The sequence below is a fragment of the Prionailurus bengalensis genome, chromosome A3 (assembly GCF_016509475.1).
Source record: "Prionailurus bengalensis isolate Pbe53 chromosome A3, Fcat_Pben_1.1_paternal_pri, whole genome shotgun sequence".
In the NCBI taxonomy this organism is placed as follows: Eukaryota; Metazoa; Chordata; class Mammalia; order Carnivora; family Felidae; genus Prionailurus; species Prionailurus bengalensis.
In genome coordinates, this window is record NC_057354.1 from 103,817,604 (window position 1) to 103,830,328 (window position 12,725).

At 48.1% G+C, this 12,725-nt stretch overlaps 2 long non-coding RNA genes across 6 annotated transcripts in view; one reads left to right on the plus strand and one right to left on the minus strand.

The window, feature by feature from the left end:
• Nucleotides 1-5,557: 5,557 nt before the first annotated feature.
• Nucleotides 5,558-12,053, minus strand: LOC122497192. Its single transcript, XR_006301052.1, has 2 exons — nt 9,769-12,053; nt 5,558-7,012 (listed from the first exon to the last, which is right to left on the minus strand). It is a non-coding gene; the product is annotated as an uncharacterized LOC122497192 (long non-coding RNA).
• LOC122497189 overlaps nt 7,487-12,725 on the plus strand; it is a 157,834-nt gene continuing 152,595 nt past the window's right edge. For 2 of the 5 annotated variants that reach the window (XR_006301048.1, XR_006301047.1), the window contains exon 1: nt 7,502-7,921. This is a non-coding gene — a long non-coding RNA (uncharacterized LOC122497189). Of the gene's footprint in view, nt 7,922-12,725 lie in introns of all 5 variants that reach the window. The other 3 variants (XR_006301044.1, XR_006301046.1, XR_006301045.1) reach the window with 3 other exon arrangements.

The following is a 12,725-nucleotide window of genomic DNA, read 5'->3' on the forward strand; positions in this document are numbered from 1 at the left end:
TTATCAGACTCTCAAAGGGGTCTCCGTGCACCCAAAGTTAAGAACAGCTGATCTAACCTAACCCTTTACAATGCAGTAATAAGTGCTCCTTGAGGACCCTGAACAGGTGGCCAGTTAGTTACTGTATGAAAAACTCCAGGGACAAGGACCTTCAGGAGGTTTGGCGATGGATGGGTGCAGTGGTATGCTGGCTTGTCCCAGCTTGAAAGAACTAATTTGTGCCTTTGTTCCCAACTAACTTTCAGTGACATCATGCTGGTAGCATGAAATTAACACTGGAGAGAGAGTTTGCGTCAGAGAAGTCAGGAAACGCTACAAGTCAGGGCTTGTTTTCTTCATTTATGTTTGGAAAGCCTATTAGCACACCGTTAGGTGGACATAAGGAAGATGGAGGGGGTGACAGACAGGAAAGCCTAGGGCTTCCATTTCCTTGACTGGGAGTGTGGAGGTGCTGGCAGTGCCTGTGGGGACTCGGAGACGTGACTGACAACTGCCTATGTCAGCCCAGAGAATGGCCCCATGGGCTGGGATAGTGGAGTCTCTTACTGAGAGAAAAAGGGGGAAATCTGGACTAAGAATCTTGGCAAATAGTCCAGAGAAGAGGCAGAGGGGAGGAGAGAGAAGAATGGTCAGGAACAGGAGGATGATTAGCACACTGGAGACATTAGGACATGACACGTGGCTTACTGAGCATACAATGCTTCATGAGTTCCTTAAAGAGGGGAGGATGGGAGTGAGTGGTGGCTTATCTGCTTCAGTCCATGGTCAGCACCCAAATCTTAGGACTAATAAGGTGAGGGCATCAAGTCTTGGTAGCTATCTATAAAATAGGACTTATAGGGTTCTTCAATTATTGAAGGCAATGAAAGGACCAAACCCACACTCTGTAGGGATGACAATTTCTACCTCATATAGAGGAGACACCAAGCTATAAAGACTATACACAGATACCTGAACAAATGGAGAGACATACCATGTTCATAGATTGGAAGACTCAACATTATAAGGATGCTAATTCTCCCCAAATTGATGATGTATAGGTTTCATGCAATTCCTTTCAAAATCCCAGCAGGATATTTTGTAGATACAGAGGACCTGATTCTGAAAGTTATATAGAAAGAAACAAGAATAGCTAAAAGAATTTTGAGAAAGAAGAATAAAGGTGGAGGAATTACATTACCTGATTTTAAGACTTATCACATAGCTACAGTAATCAAGACTGTGTGGTATTGGGGAAGCGATGGACACATAGATCAATGGAACAGAACAGAGAGTCCAAATACAGAGACACACAAATAAGGCCAACTGATATTCTACAAACTTTCAAAAGTAATTTGATGGAGGAAGGATTGTTTCTTTTCAACAAATGGTGTTGGAACAATTGGACATCCAGGCCAAAAAAAAAAACAAAAAAAAACAAAAAAAAACAAAAAACAAAAAACAAAAAAACCAAAAACCTCGATCTAAACTTTGTACCTTGTAAAAAAAAATTAACTTAAAATTGATCATAGATCTAAATATAAAATGTATAATACTAAAACTTTTAGGACAAAACAGGAGAAAAATAGTTATTACCTAGACTTAAGGCCAGGAAAAATTTTCTTAGATATGAGACTAAAAGCACAATCCATAAAAGAAAGAAATCAATCAATTGGACCTCATTAAAATGAAGGGTCTTTTGTTCTGTAACAGTATTATTGAAGAGGATGAAAAGACAAACCACAGCCTGGAGAAAATCTTTGCAAATCATACATCTGATTTGAAGACTTGCATCCAAATGTATAAAGGAAACTGTAAAGTCAACAGTAAGAAAAGAAACAATTCAGTTAAAAAGCAGGCAAAGATTTGGACAGACCCTTCACCAAAAAAAGATACACAGATGGCAAATGAGCACACAAAAAGATGCCCAACATCATTCGGCATCAGGGAAATGCAAATTAAAGCCACGAGGAGATCCCATTACACACCCATAGGAACAGCTAACACAAAAAATACTGACAATAGCTGTGCTGGGAAGGATGAGAAACAATTCATGCATGCATCGGTGGAAATGCAAAATTTCCCGGTATGGCTACTCTGGGAGACAATTTGTCAGTTTCTTATTAAGACATGCAAACAGTTACCATACGAACCAGCCATTCCACCGCTGAGTATTTACCATAGAGAAATGAGAATTTGTGTCCATGCAAAAACCTGTATGCAAATGTTCACAGCAGCTTTATTTGTCATAGCCCAAAATATCTCTCAACAGGTGAATGGATAAACAACCTAAGGTATACCCATACAATGGAATAGCACGTATAAATAAAGGAATAAATATTGACCTGCACAACCTGGAAGGATCTCAAGTGTGTGTGTGTGTGTGTGTGTGTGTGTTGGGGGTATTTTGAAGGAGGGTGGTACCTCTGCATTTCAAGTCCTGTGTCAGCAGAGCCCAGGAGGCCTTGCACCCAGGCCTCAGCACAGCTGGCCTCCCCCTCTCTTTCGGTGCAGAGAGGGACTCATCCCCCTGGAGTCAATCCAGCCCCGCAGCGAGGCACGATCCATCTCAACAATATTTTCACACCAACCTCCTCTTGGGAAAGCTAGACTGGATTCCCCTTCCAACCTGTGCCACCACGGACATTTTTCTCTAGTATTTTTCTCCCTTTCTTACGAACGCATGCCTCTTCTCCACCTCCCGAAATCCTGCCTCCTACATCCCTCGAAAGGCATCCTCATTACCTTAGTGAACAATGCCACCTCCTCATCAAAGGGGACTTTTAGTTTAATCTGCAGTGATTTAAGGTTTTTAGTAGAAGGGCTACAGTCATGTACTGCTTGGCATTAAATGTAAAAAATCGATGTCACTTTTCTTTTACTACGAATGACGAAATGTACCATACGGAACATGGCGTGTGTGGGCCCCTCCTCGCCTGGTCAACGTCGGCTGCTGTGGAGGGCTCCCCCGGGGCCAAGCCCTCCCCTAGAGGAGCAGGTCTGGTCCTTCCTACTGAATCATCCGTTCTTTTCCCTTTCTAGTAAGTCATTTCTATCAGTTAAGCATCCCAATAAGTTGTTATCTCTTTTAGCCAAAAAGGACATTTCCCTGGACCCTGTTTCCTTCTCCAGTCACAGCCAGTCCCAGAAAGCGGTGTCTCTTCTCACTCTCTTCCGCTTCTCTCCCCCTCTTCTCTCCTGTCTCTATTCAGATCTTCACCTGCTCCTCCCAACACAGACCTTGCTTACCAAATCCATGATGCTCTCCAGCTGCCACCTCCATGATCTCACAGCAGTGCTCACACAGGTGGTCACTCTCTCCTCTTAAAGCTCGGTCTCCGCTTGCCTCCTCAGGCGCTACACTCTCCTGGCCTCCCTCCCACCTGGCTGGCCCCTGCCCCCCATCTCCCCCCACCATCCCCTCTCTGCTGGCTCCTTGCACCACACGATCTGCTAAAGCTGCAGGCCCCCCCCCCCCTCCCCGGGCTCAGTTTTTGCTTCCTTTTCCCACACTGTTTCCTCTGGTGAACTCATCCACTCTCATGGCGTTGCAGACCGCATCCCATCTAACTTAAGATGCACCACCAAGTTCAAGTGCCACCAGGAAACACTGCCAATGAAACTCTTACCCTTCACCATTCCAACTGCAGGTTTCCCTTTACTCTCAGAGTCCTTGGACTGCCGTGGGGTGAGGGGTAATGCTTCTCTGGACCCAGCCCCCTGAGGGGGAACAGGATGCAGACTCTTCTATTTTTTCTCCCCCGTTCTCTTTACCTCCCAGGCTGTGGGATCCTAACATGGTGTTGGAGAGGTATCCTTTCACATGTGTGATTGTGTACATCGTAAATTTGTTCTCTGGGGTTGTGCAGTGTACAACCTGCACAACTATACATTGTTGCCTGACTTCACTCATTTTTCCATATCGTGTTTTTTCTTTACTTATAATACCCTGTCCTAAACTTTCGAGACTTAAGAGTAAGAATGAGACTCTTACGTTCTGTTCATTCTTCCCTGTCATATGGCAATGGCCATAGTCATGGGCTTTGCTCCACTTGGGTACCCCTGACCCCATCAGTGTGATTAGAAGTAGCCAGGCCCTAGCTGACATAAGCTTGGGAGCCTATCCTGGAACCAGTCACAGTGACAAGGGGTGACATTCCCTTGTTTTGTTCAGCCCAATCTAAACTCTGCCCTGGGTATGGGGGTGGAGTCAGTCCCAACCAAGTGTCAAGGCTGCTACTAACGGGAGAGGGATAGGATGAATGGGGCATCCATGGGGTCTACTCCACGAGGTCAAAGGCAGGGAAAGGATTTGGGAGATGGAAGTGACTGGAACCTGTGTTGAGGCCCACAGACAGGAAAAGGTTCAGGATGTTGGAGGGAAAATACCTGTATTTGATTATTAACAAAATCCTAGAAAAGAAGTAAGGATAGAGCGCGGGGGAAGGACAGTGCTGAATTTACAACAAGGGGATGGATCTTCTTCCAGGCAAGAGGGTGGTGGGGAGACCCGTTTGCTCGAGTGACAGAAAGACCATTAGGGACATTCCCCAATGACCTCGTGTCCCCTATTAGGAGGAGTACTGTCTGTACAGGCATTGGCATCATGGACAGCTTTGTATACTTCTTGGGACGTGCCGGTGGGCAACTCTAACCAGTTTTTTCCATTAGAGAGAACTCTTACTGTTGTAAGGGATCGTTCACTCCAAGGCTAGGATTTTGATTTACTTCTCAAATGAACAGGAAAAACGTCTACCTTACATCTGCAGAATCTGGGAGAATGTACCATAATGTGAGGAGATGTGGGCACAAAGGCTTTTTAAAAAGTTCCTTGTGGGGGGCGCCTGGGTGGCTCAGTCGGTTAAGCGTCCGACTTCAGCTCAGGTCACGATCTCGCGGTCCGTGAGTTTGAGCCCCGCGTCAGGCTTTGGGCTGATGGCTCAGAGCCTGGAGACTGCTTCTGATTCTGCGTCTCCCTCTCTCTCTGCCCCTCCCCCGTTCATGCTGTGTCTCTCTCTGTCTCAAAAATAAATAAACGTTAAAAAAAAAAAATTAAAAAAAAAAAAGTTCCTTGTGGGAATTCGTGTTGGTGTGGTGGTTAGGAATGGGGGCTCTGACACCAGGCGGCCTGGGTACATATCTGGGCTCTGCAATCTTGGGCAGCCTTCTGGCTCTCTCTGGGCCTTGGTTTCTTTGCTAGAAAGTGGGGATGATTTTACTCACAGGGCTATTTTGAGGATCAGAGGCGGTCATATCTATGCATGTGCAGGAGAGTGACTGGCACGTAACAAACACTCTTCAACGTGAGCCATCGGTATGTATAAGAACCCTACAACATGTCCTCAGTCTGCGCACTTTAGGAGCGAAACTTGATTATTTTCCTAATTCACTGAAACCTAAATTCTCACAGTGCTATTTTCATTGGCGAAAGAGCAGGTAGATGTTTAAATCGTGTTTCCATGCAGCCCTATCCAGAGGGTCATCATCGTTTCCTTTCTGGTGGAAGATGCAGAAATCAGCCAGTTGAAAGAGAGTCCACTCTAGAACATTCCATATTCACAACGATGGGAAGCAGTGCTACCGGTATGCCTTAATGAATGCTTTATTTGTGAATGTGTTGGGAGTGGCCCCCTCCTTCTCACACTAATACCCTCTCCCTACTTCCCAGCCCAAACGAGAAGAGCTCTGGAAGGAAGTACAATCAGGAATTTAGAGATAACATTCATAGGATTATTCAGCAAAATACTACATAGGGAGGACACAGTCCCAGTGACCTTCCACAGTGAGGGCTCAAACTGTCCTCTGGGAGGAGGCCCAGCTTCAAGTCTGAGGCTTTGACCTGGAATATTCCAGAAGGCTCATTGTTAACACTGTTACTGTGGAAGGTCCCGCTGCTATAGTGATGAGGCCTCTGGCCGAGTCGTCCTGGCAGGAGGATGTCTCTGCTATGCAGGGACCTACGTTTCTCCCAACCATTTCAAATTTCTTTCATTTATTCCTGGCGATTTTTTAAAAATTAATATATTTTTTAGTTCTCTCCCAGGGATTAATGAGTCGGCTTAATCCAAGTCTTCATAAATAAAATAAAGTCTGGCTTTTTATAACCCATCACCCCTGCTTCGATAGCCCCCGCAGACTCCTGGCATCAGGGTGGACTTCCCATGGGGCTGCTGGACCCCCGCTGGCTAAGATATGTCCCTTGGGGATGACACACGGTGCTGCTGAAGCCACATCTTCAGGCTGTTCGTGAGTCTGCTGCCCCATCCTCGTTCCCCCTTCTCCCCTAAGGAAATCACTGCAATGAAAACTAGCAGGTTTTCCGTTCTCCTGAAAAAAACAAAAACAAACAAACAGACAGACAAAACCCCGCAAGAAATGAGAATATTTGACCAGCTGGCACACCACAACGTTCATGGGGAAGTCGAAGCACTTGGTCGTGTCTGATAGAGAATGCCCTACTTTTCCTGTTAAAAGAACCTGAGATATAGGACTTATGTTTTCCCTAAGACGAATCTAGCTGTAAATGGAAAGTAAATCTTCTGACCCCTCCAGGATGAGGTCCACACTGCTCACAGATGCGGCTGGCCTGGGTCTTTTGCCCCCCCACAAAACGCAATTTCCTTAGTTTCTCTATATCCCTTAGGGGTATCAGAGTGTGGCCTACACAGCAGGAGGCTCTAGGTCAAAACGGTTTAAGAGCATCGGTGTTCACGCACGGTCTTGTGTGTGTCGCCTTCTAGAAGCCACGGTCGTCCTAAAGCAATCACGGCCGCATGTCTCGGCTTCTCAGGAGGCTGCTGAATATCACATGGTCTTGCTCTCCTCTTAGTCTTTCATAATTTAAAAATGCAGGAAGCTGTGGAAGACTGCCCCACGCCCAGTATCATCCCAAAGAAAACTGGGGGGTGGGGGGCAGAGGCTACTCTCTGCTCCTGCGTGTTAACGTTCCTCAACAGCTTTTGAAAAGTTGATTGTTACACCGTCCTTTCATTTCTTGGGGTTTTCATATTCACGTCTGGCGAACGCTGGAAGTCTGCAAGATGGATAGAAAAGGTTTGGTGAGTCCCTTAATCCGAAAAGCAGAACACACACCCTCCTGATAAACAGCTTGGGGGAGATCACGATTTGAGATCCCATGATCTGCTATGTCAGAGGAAGATCTGCAGAAGGAAACATGCGCTGAGGTCAGCCTTGCCAGGGTGAAGTAAACCCAACCTCCTTAAAAGAGTAAGACAATATTCCTTTCTTCTCCCTTCCCTGAAATGCCCTGAAAAAGAGGAAGAGGTTCCTTTGGGCCGTGCAACCCGGGACAACGTTTCAGCGTGTATTTGAAATTCAAATGCACATGAGATTCGTGCATTTTATTTTTCCTGTGGCTCAAATCTCCTAAATAAAAAGCATTTCCCCTGGGTCGGTGCTCCCGCCCCCCGTGCTGGCGAGGGGGTGGGGGACGGGGGGGGGGGTGCTCCATGTGAGGTCAGCGTTTGGGTCACTTTGCCAGGGGCAGAAGGCTGTTCTTCCAGGAAGGCCTGCAGAGACCCTGGGAACGGGACCAGCCCAGCTCGCAAGTATGAAGAGAATGTCGGAGAGGAAGTGGTGGCTGTGAGTCAGCGTGAGTCATCTTGTTCCAATGAGAATGAAGACTGAGGTGTGCGCCCTTTTTTTTTTCTTTTTCTTTTTCTTCTTCTTTTTTTTCCTTTTTTCTTTCTCTCTCTCTCTCTCTCTCTCTCTCCCCTCTCTCTCTCTCCCCCCCCCCTTTTTTTTTCTCTTTGGTCTCAGTCATGGGGACACCACTGGGAATGGAGGGAAGCCAGTGACTGCATGCTAGAAGCTTTCTAAGTTGCGCACTGATATTCCAGGCCGGCTGTGCCTGAGCCAGTGTGGGCTTAAGTTCTTCACGGCCCCGGGGCCCTGGGAAGGTGGAGCCAGCTGCTTCTCCCCGGTGAGTAGGTTTCTGTCATTTTTACAATCATTTCTATAGTCTGCCTCAGAGGCTCGGCTGGGTTAAAGCACTGCCCTCTTGGAAGGGACACCGCATTCGAGACTTCGAGGATCCATAATTTTAGAAAAGTTGCTTCTTCTGCCCCCACCCCCAGGACGACTGTATTTTAGGCTGCTTGTCTCAGTCATTAATTGGGAGCGTGTAGCTATTCGTCGCATGTTACGCTGTCTTGGAATAGACTGTGATGCTTGCTTGGAAACTAAGCTGTTCCAGACTCCCCTCTGGAGCCCTAGGGAAGTTCAGAGAGAGAGGTGGGTGAACCTGTGTTAACCCAGGGCTGCCGAGGCTGGGCCAGCTTCTGCTTCTCCGAGGTGAAGGAAGACAGCCCCCTGAGACATTTCTGGCTGCATGATCTGAGCCGCCCAGTTTCTAGTGCAAGAAACACGATAGAGAGGCAGAATTCTGGCTTCCCTCTCTATGGGTGTATGACTGATTCTGGGAACGTAGTTTATGCCTTTTCCTTTTGCTCGTGACTGAATATCACTAACTGTGGTAAAAATCAGAAAGAAAATGTGCTGGGGGCTGGGGGCTGGTGGGCTGGGGGCCTGGGGGGCCTGGGGGCCTGGGGCAGTGGGTGAGGATTGGATAGTTGAGCCCTTGAGGCCTGATACGACCTTGATATGCGTTTCTCAGCCTGTTACTATTCTGATGAGACTTAGCCTTACAGTCAAGGAAACTACAGGAAACTTTTTTTTTTTTAAATGTCATTCTAGTTACTGTAAATGAAACGGTTAAAATGTCATAAATACCCTGTGATAAACATTTTTTGAATTTGCTTAAAAAAACTGCACATCAGTAAGCAGGGGATGACAGGGAGCTTTTTCAGTAGGGTCATTTGAGTGTGTGGGCTTTCTGGGTTAATAATGAGTCAGCACCAATTGCTAAAATTGGAGCACCTCAAAGAGCACATGCGATCTGCCCCCCGGGCACAGCACGGTGGCTGGCTGGCCCCTCCAGGACGTTTGGGCTGTTTGGTCTGTGGTTAGAATCGGCTTTGGGTGCGTTCCCTGTTCTGTGACCCCCACCCCCTCCCAGCTTTAGTCCCAGCCCTTCCTTGTGCCCCTGCGAGGCCCCTTTGCTAACAGGTCCCTGTGCTGAGACCCTCCCCTTTGGATGATCCTTTTTAGCGTCTGCCTTGACAGAACTGGTTGAGCATACAATTTGTTAAGTTAAAAATCCAGAGCTTGTGAAGGGCTGGGACAGCCCAGGGTTAAAAGCTGCCTCTGTGGTCGCGTGACATCACACTTGCTGGGGGACCGAGTGGCGCAGGGAGCGGGTCCCTGCTTGAGCTTCAAAGCTGGCATTCTGCAGGTGACACATAGCGGGGGGGAAGGAAGGGCGCGTCACCTTAAAATCAGAGAGTAGGATTCTGAGGAAGAAAATCTCCCTTGAATCTTACTCTTTTTATCTGTAAACTGAGAACTGTGTTAAGGAAAACAAAATTTTTTAATAACTGGGGTTGCAGGTGGGCGGCTCAAAGGCCAAATGCAGTCCTGTGTGAGCCCACCCCCGCCCCCCATCAAATTCTGTTCGCCCCTCCAGGATTGGGTCTTTGTATTCAGCTGACTCTGGTGAGACCCCCTATTGGTTAGATCGCAGGCCCCGTGAACCCTAACGTGGCAAGGCTCTGATGGCCTTGGCTTGGAAGCCTTGGGCTTCTGGACCATGACATTCAGAGGCTGCTGGGAGGGCTCGGAGAGGTAGCATCTGTCCAGTGCTTGCTTCCAACAGGGCCTGGACACCGAAGGAACCCCATCGATGTTAGCTCTACTGGCTTCCCTCCTTACCTGGACTCTGAAGGTATCTGGGCTTGTGGCCCCTGAGCAGTGACTTTTCCAGGCAAGATCCCGTGATTTCAGTGTCCTCGGTGGCAAGGCTGAGAGTCTCGAAACTCAGGACCTCAGCAAGGCACACAGCAGGGATTTCCGAGGTGGGATCCCAGCCCACTCTGTCTCTCTCGATGAGTAATCTCTGTAAGTGCTCAGAGAAATGCCATCTTCATGGAGAGCAGAGCCCAAAAAGGCGAAATGCCCTAGGCCGTGCCTCAGTGGTTTGTCCACACTAGCACTTCCTCTTGTCCCCGTTTCAGAGAACATGCCAGGTATCAGACGGGTGTTTATCACCGGCTCCCGTGTCTTAATCCTCCTGGATAAACGCTGTTGGGAAGGAGATATAAGCCCGCGGTGAACTGATATGATCACTCTGATAATCAGGAGAGTCATGTAAAAAAGGCCAGAAATAAGGCCACGGGCAGGTCTGAAAACAGAGCGTTCATTAATACGATTTGCTGCTTTGTCATATTTTCCGACTACCAAAAGATGCTGATTCTAAGTGAGGGTGCAGGCAGGGAGTAAGAAAAGAAAGTAAGAAAAGAAAGATAGAAACTGGGCAGATCTATTTTAAAAGGACACCTACTGCAAAAAGAAAATGCTGACAATTTGATGACATTTGGAAATTGCCCAGTGCCCTGTGGCCATGGCTCCCTCAGCTTAGAGACTGGCCTATCGCTGGCCGGCCCTGTCGACCACCCCGCACCCTTCGGCAGCACCCCAGCCTGGGCTCTGGTTACCTCCCTCCAGGAGGTTTTCACGGTCCCTGACGGGTGTCCCCACTAGCCATTGATGGATGTACGGAGAGCTCACCCTCACGGTGGACAAGCTGCTGAACTTCTTGGGGTCTCACCATCCTCATTTGTGAAATGGGGTTAATGAGACGACCAGCCTCTTGGGGCCTTGGAAAGATGGGTGATGCTTAGCACGCAAGTTACAAGGGGACTCGGCAGCTGCTGAGTACATATCCACTGATTCAGACCTGCGCTCAGACACCTTTCTACGTCTACCTGGGCCCCGGGCCCTGGGGATAGCCATAAAGAATTGGCTTTCGTGCTCCTGGAGTGAGATCTCATCTGTGTCCTGCTCTGATTTGTAAGACCTTTATTGATTTGGTAAACGGAGGGTGCTTCAGGGGTCTCTCCAGGAAAACCCGGGGTTCTAGATGTTGTCACTATCCTCACTGCTATGACCACCATCGTTTTTATCGGTAACATCCTCGCGATGAGAGCAGCTCCCCCTTCCCTCAGCCCAACCACATGGTAGTAACTTTCTGTGCATTTCCTTTAACCCCCTGCCCCCAACGCGCACACGTACCCACCCTGGACGACAGGAAGGATGGCCAGTTGCTCAACCTATTCCAGGTACAGGAGTCCCAGGCAGGTGTATCAGACAGATTGGCTGCTTCAAGATGTGCGTGGCTGACGGGGGCGGGGAGGGGTGGGTCTTCGTCTCCATCAGGAGAGGAGAGTCAGGAGACGCAGGGGGCCAAGAGGGCGCTGTCTGTAATCCAGCAGACTGGGGCCGCAGGCCAGAAAATCCAGGACCACTGGCCTCAGACCTGCTTCCAGGGTGGAAGCAGCTGGATGCTGTCCTCATGCTTCCTGTCTAAAATGAGCTGCAGGCAACTTCTGGTGATTTGAAAATCATCGCAGTATATGGAGGTGACTCATATTGAAAACATTAAGTAAGGTACACTTAAAACTAAAACCAGGGTGAGCATAATATGGCCTTTCCTTGCCAATTCTGAAGATATCCAAGATCACGCGGTGCCCCAGAAGCCAAATCTTTACGCTCATTCTTCAGGGGTCCGAGAGAAGGGACCACATGGGTCGCCTTGCTCAATCAGCCCTCTGTGGTATTGCAAAGTCAGGCATCGGGTGCTTTAGACATCTCTTTTCTGAGAGTTTAGGCTTTGGCTGCTGAGCATGGCTGTCTCAGTTAGAAACGGTGCCACTTTGTGGGTGGTTTTCTCCCACAGCGGTTACCTGTGCCAAAATCCAGAAGCCCCTTTTTGTTCACAGCGTGGTTGGCAGGGGAGTGGCGTGAGTCGTGTGCCGGGCCCAGTGCTTTGGGGCAGAGCTTGGGTTCCTCACAACTTCAAGAGGGTTCTGGTTAGACCACAGAGCTCAGGCAGGGAGAAGCCAACAGAGGATCAGAAGGAAGTTGGGTCCACCGGAAGGAGGAGAGGTTGGGAGGCTTGATGACTCCTCTGATTAAAAAAAAAAAAAGAAGAAGAAGAAGAAAAACAATAACCATCTGGTTTCATTGCATTTTTTATAATCAAAAAAGCTAATGGTGATGGCAAATCTTATCCATTTCGGTTCTCCTGCTTAACTTTTTTTTTTTTTTTCAACGTTTATTTATTTTTGGGACAGAGAGAGACAGAGCATGAACGGGGGAGGGGCAGAGAGAGAGGGAGACACAGAATCGGAAACAGGCTCCAGGCTCTGAGCCATCAGCCCAGAGCCTGACGCGGGGCTTGAACTCACGGAGCGCGAGATCGTGACCTGGCTGAAGTCGGACGCTTAACCGACTGCGCCACCCAGGCGCCCCATCTCCTGCTTAACTTTTGCATTTAGGATTGATTACCCTGCAACTGAGGGCTTCTGCCCCAGAGGCTTTTAGCCTTTCCCTCCATGCTGTCCTTTCAAAAATTTATCATACTTATAATATTGGAATTTTTAGCAATGGCAGACATGTATCACTTTAGCTGTTCTCCCTGGACAAATCTTTCATAGAGTGTGAGAGGGATGCATGGGTTTCTACCAATGTAGACAGATATAAAGGAAAACTTTACAAAATAACAGTGGCTCCAGCAAGTGTCAAGCTTGCTTTCTCTCAGACAGAAAAAGATTGGAAGCAGGCTGCTCAGGGTGATGGTCAACGGGCAGCTAGTTCATTCATCTCTCTTT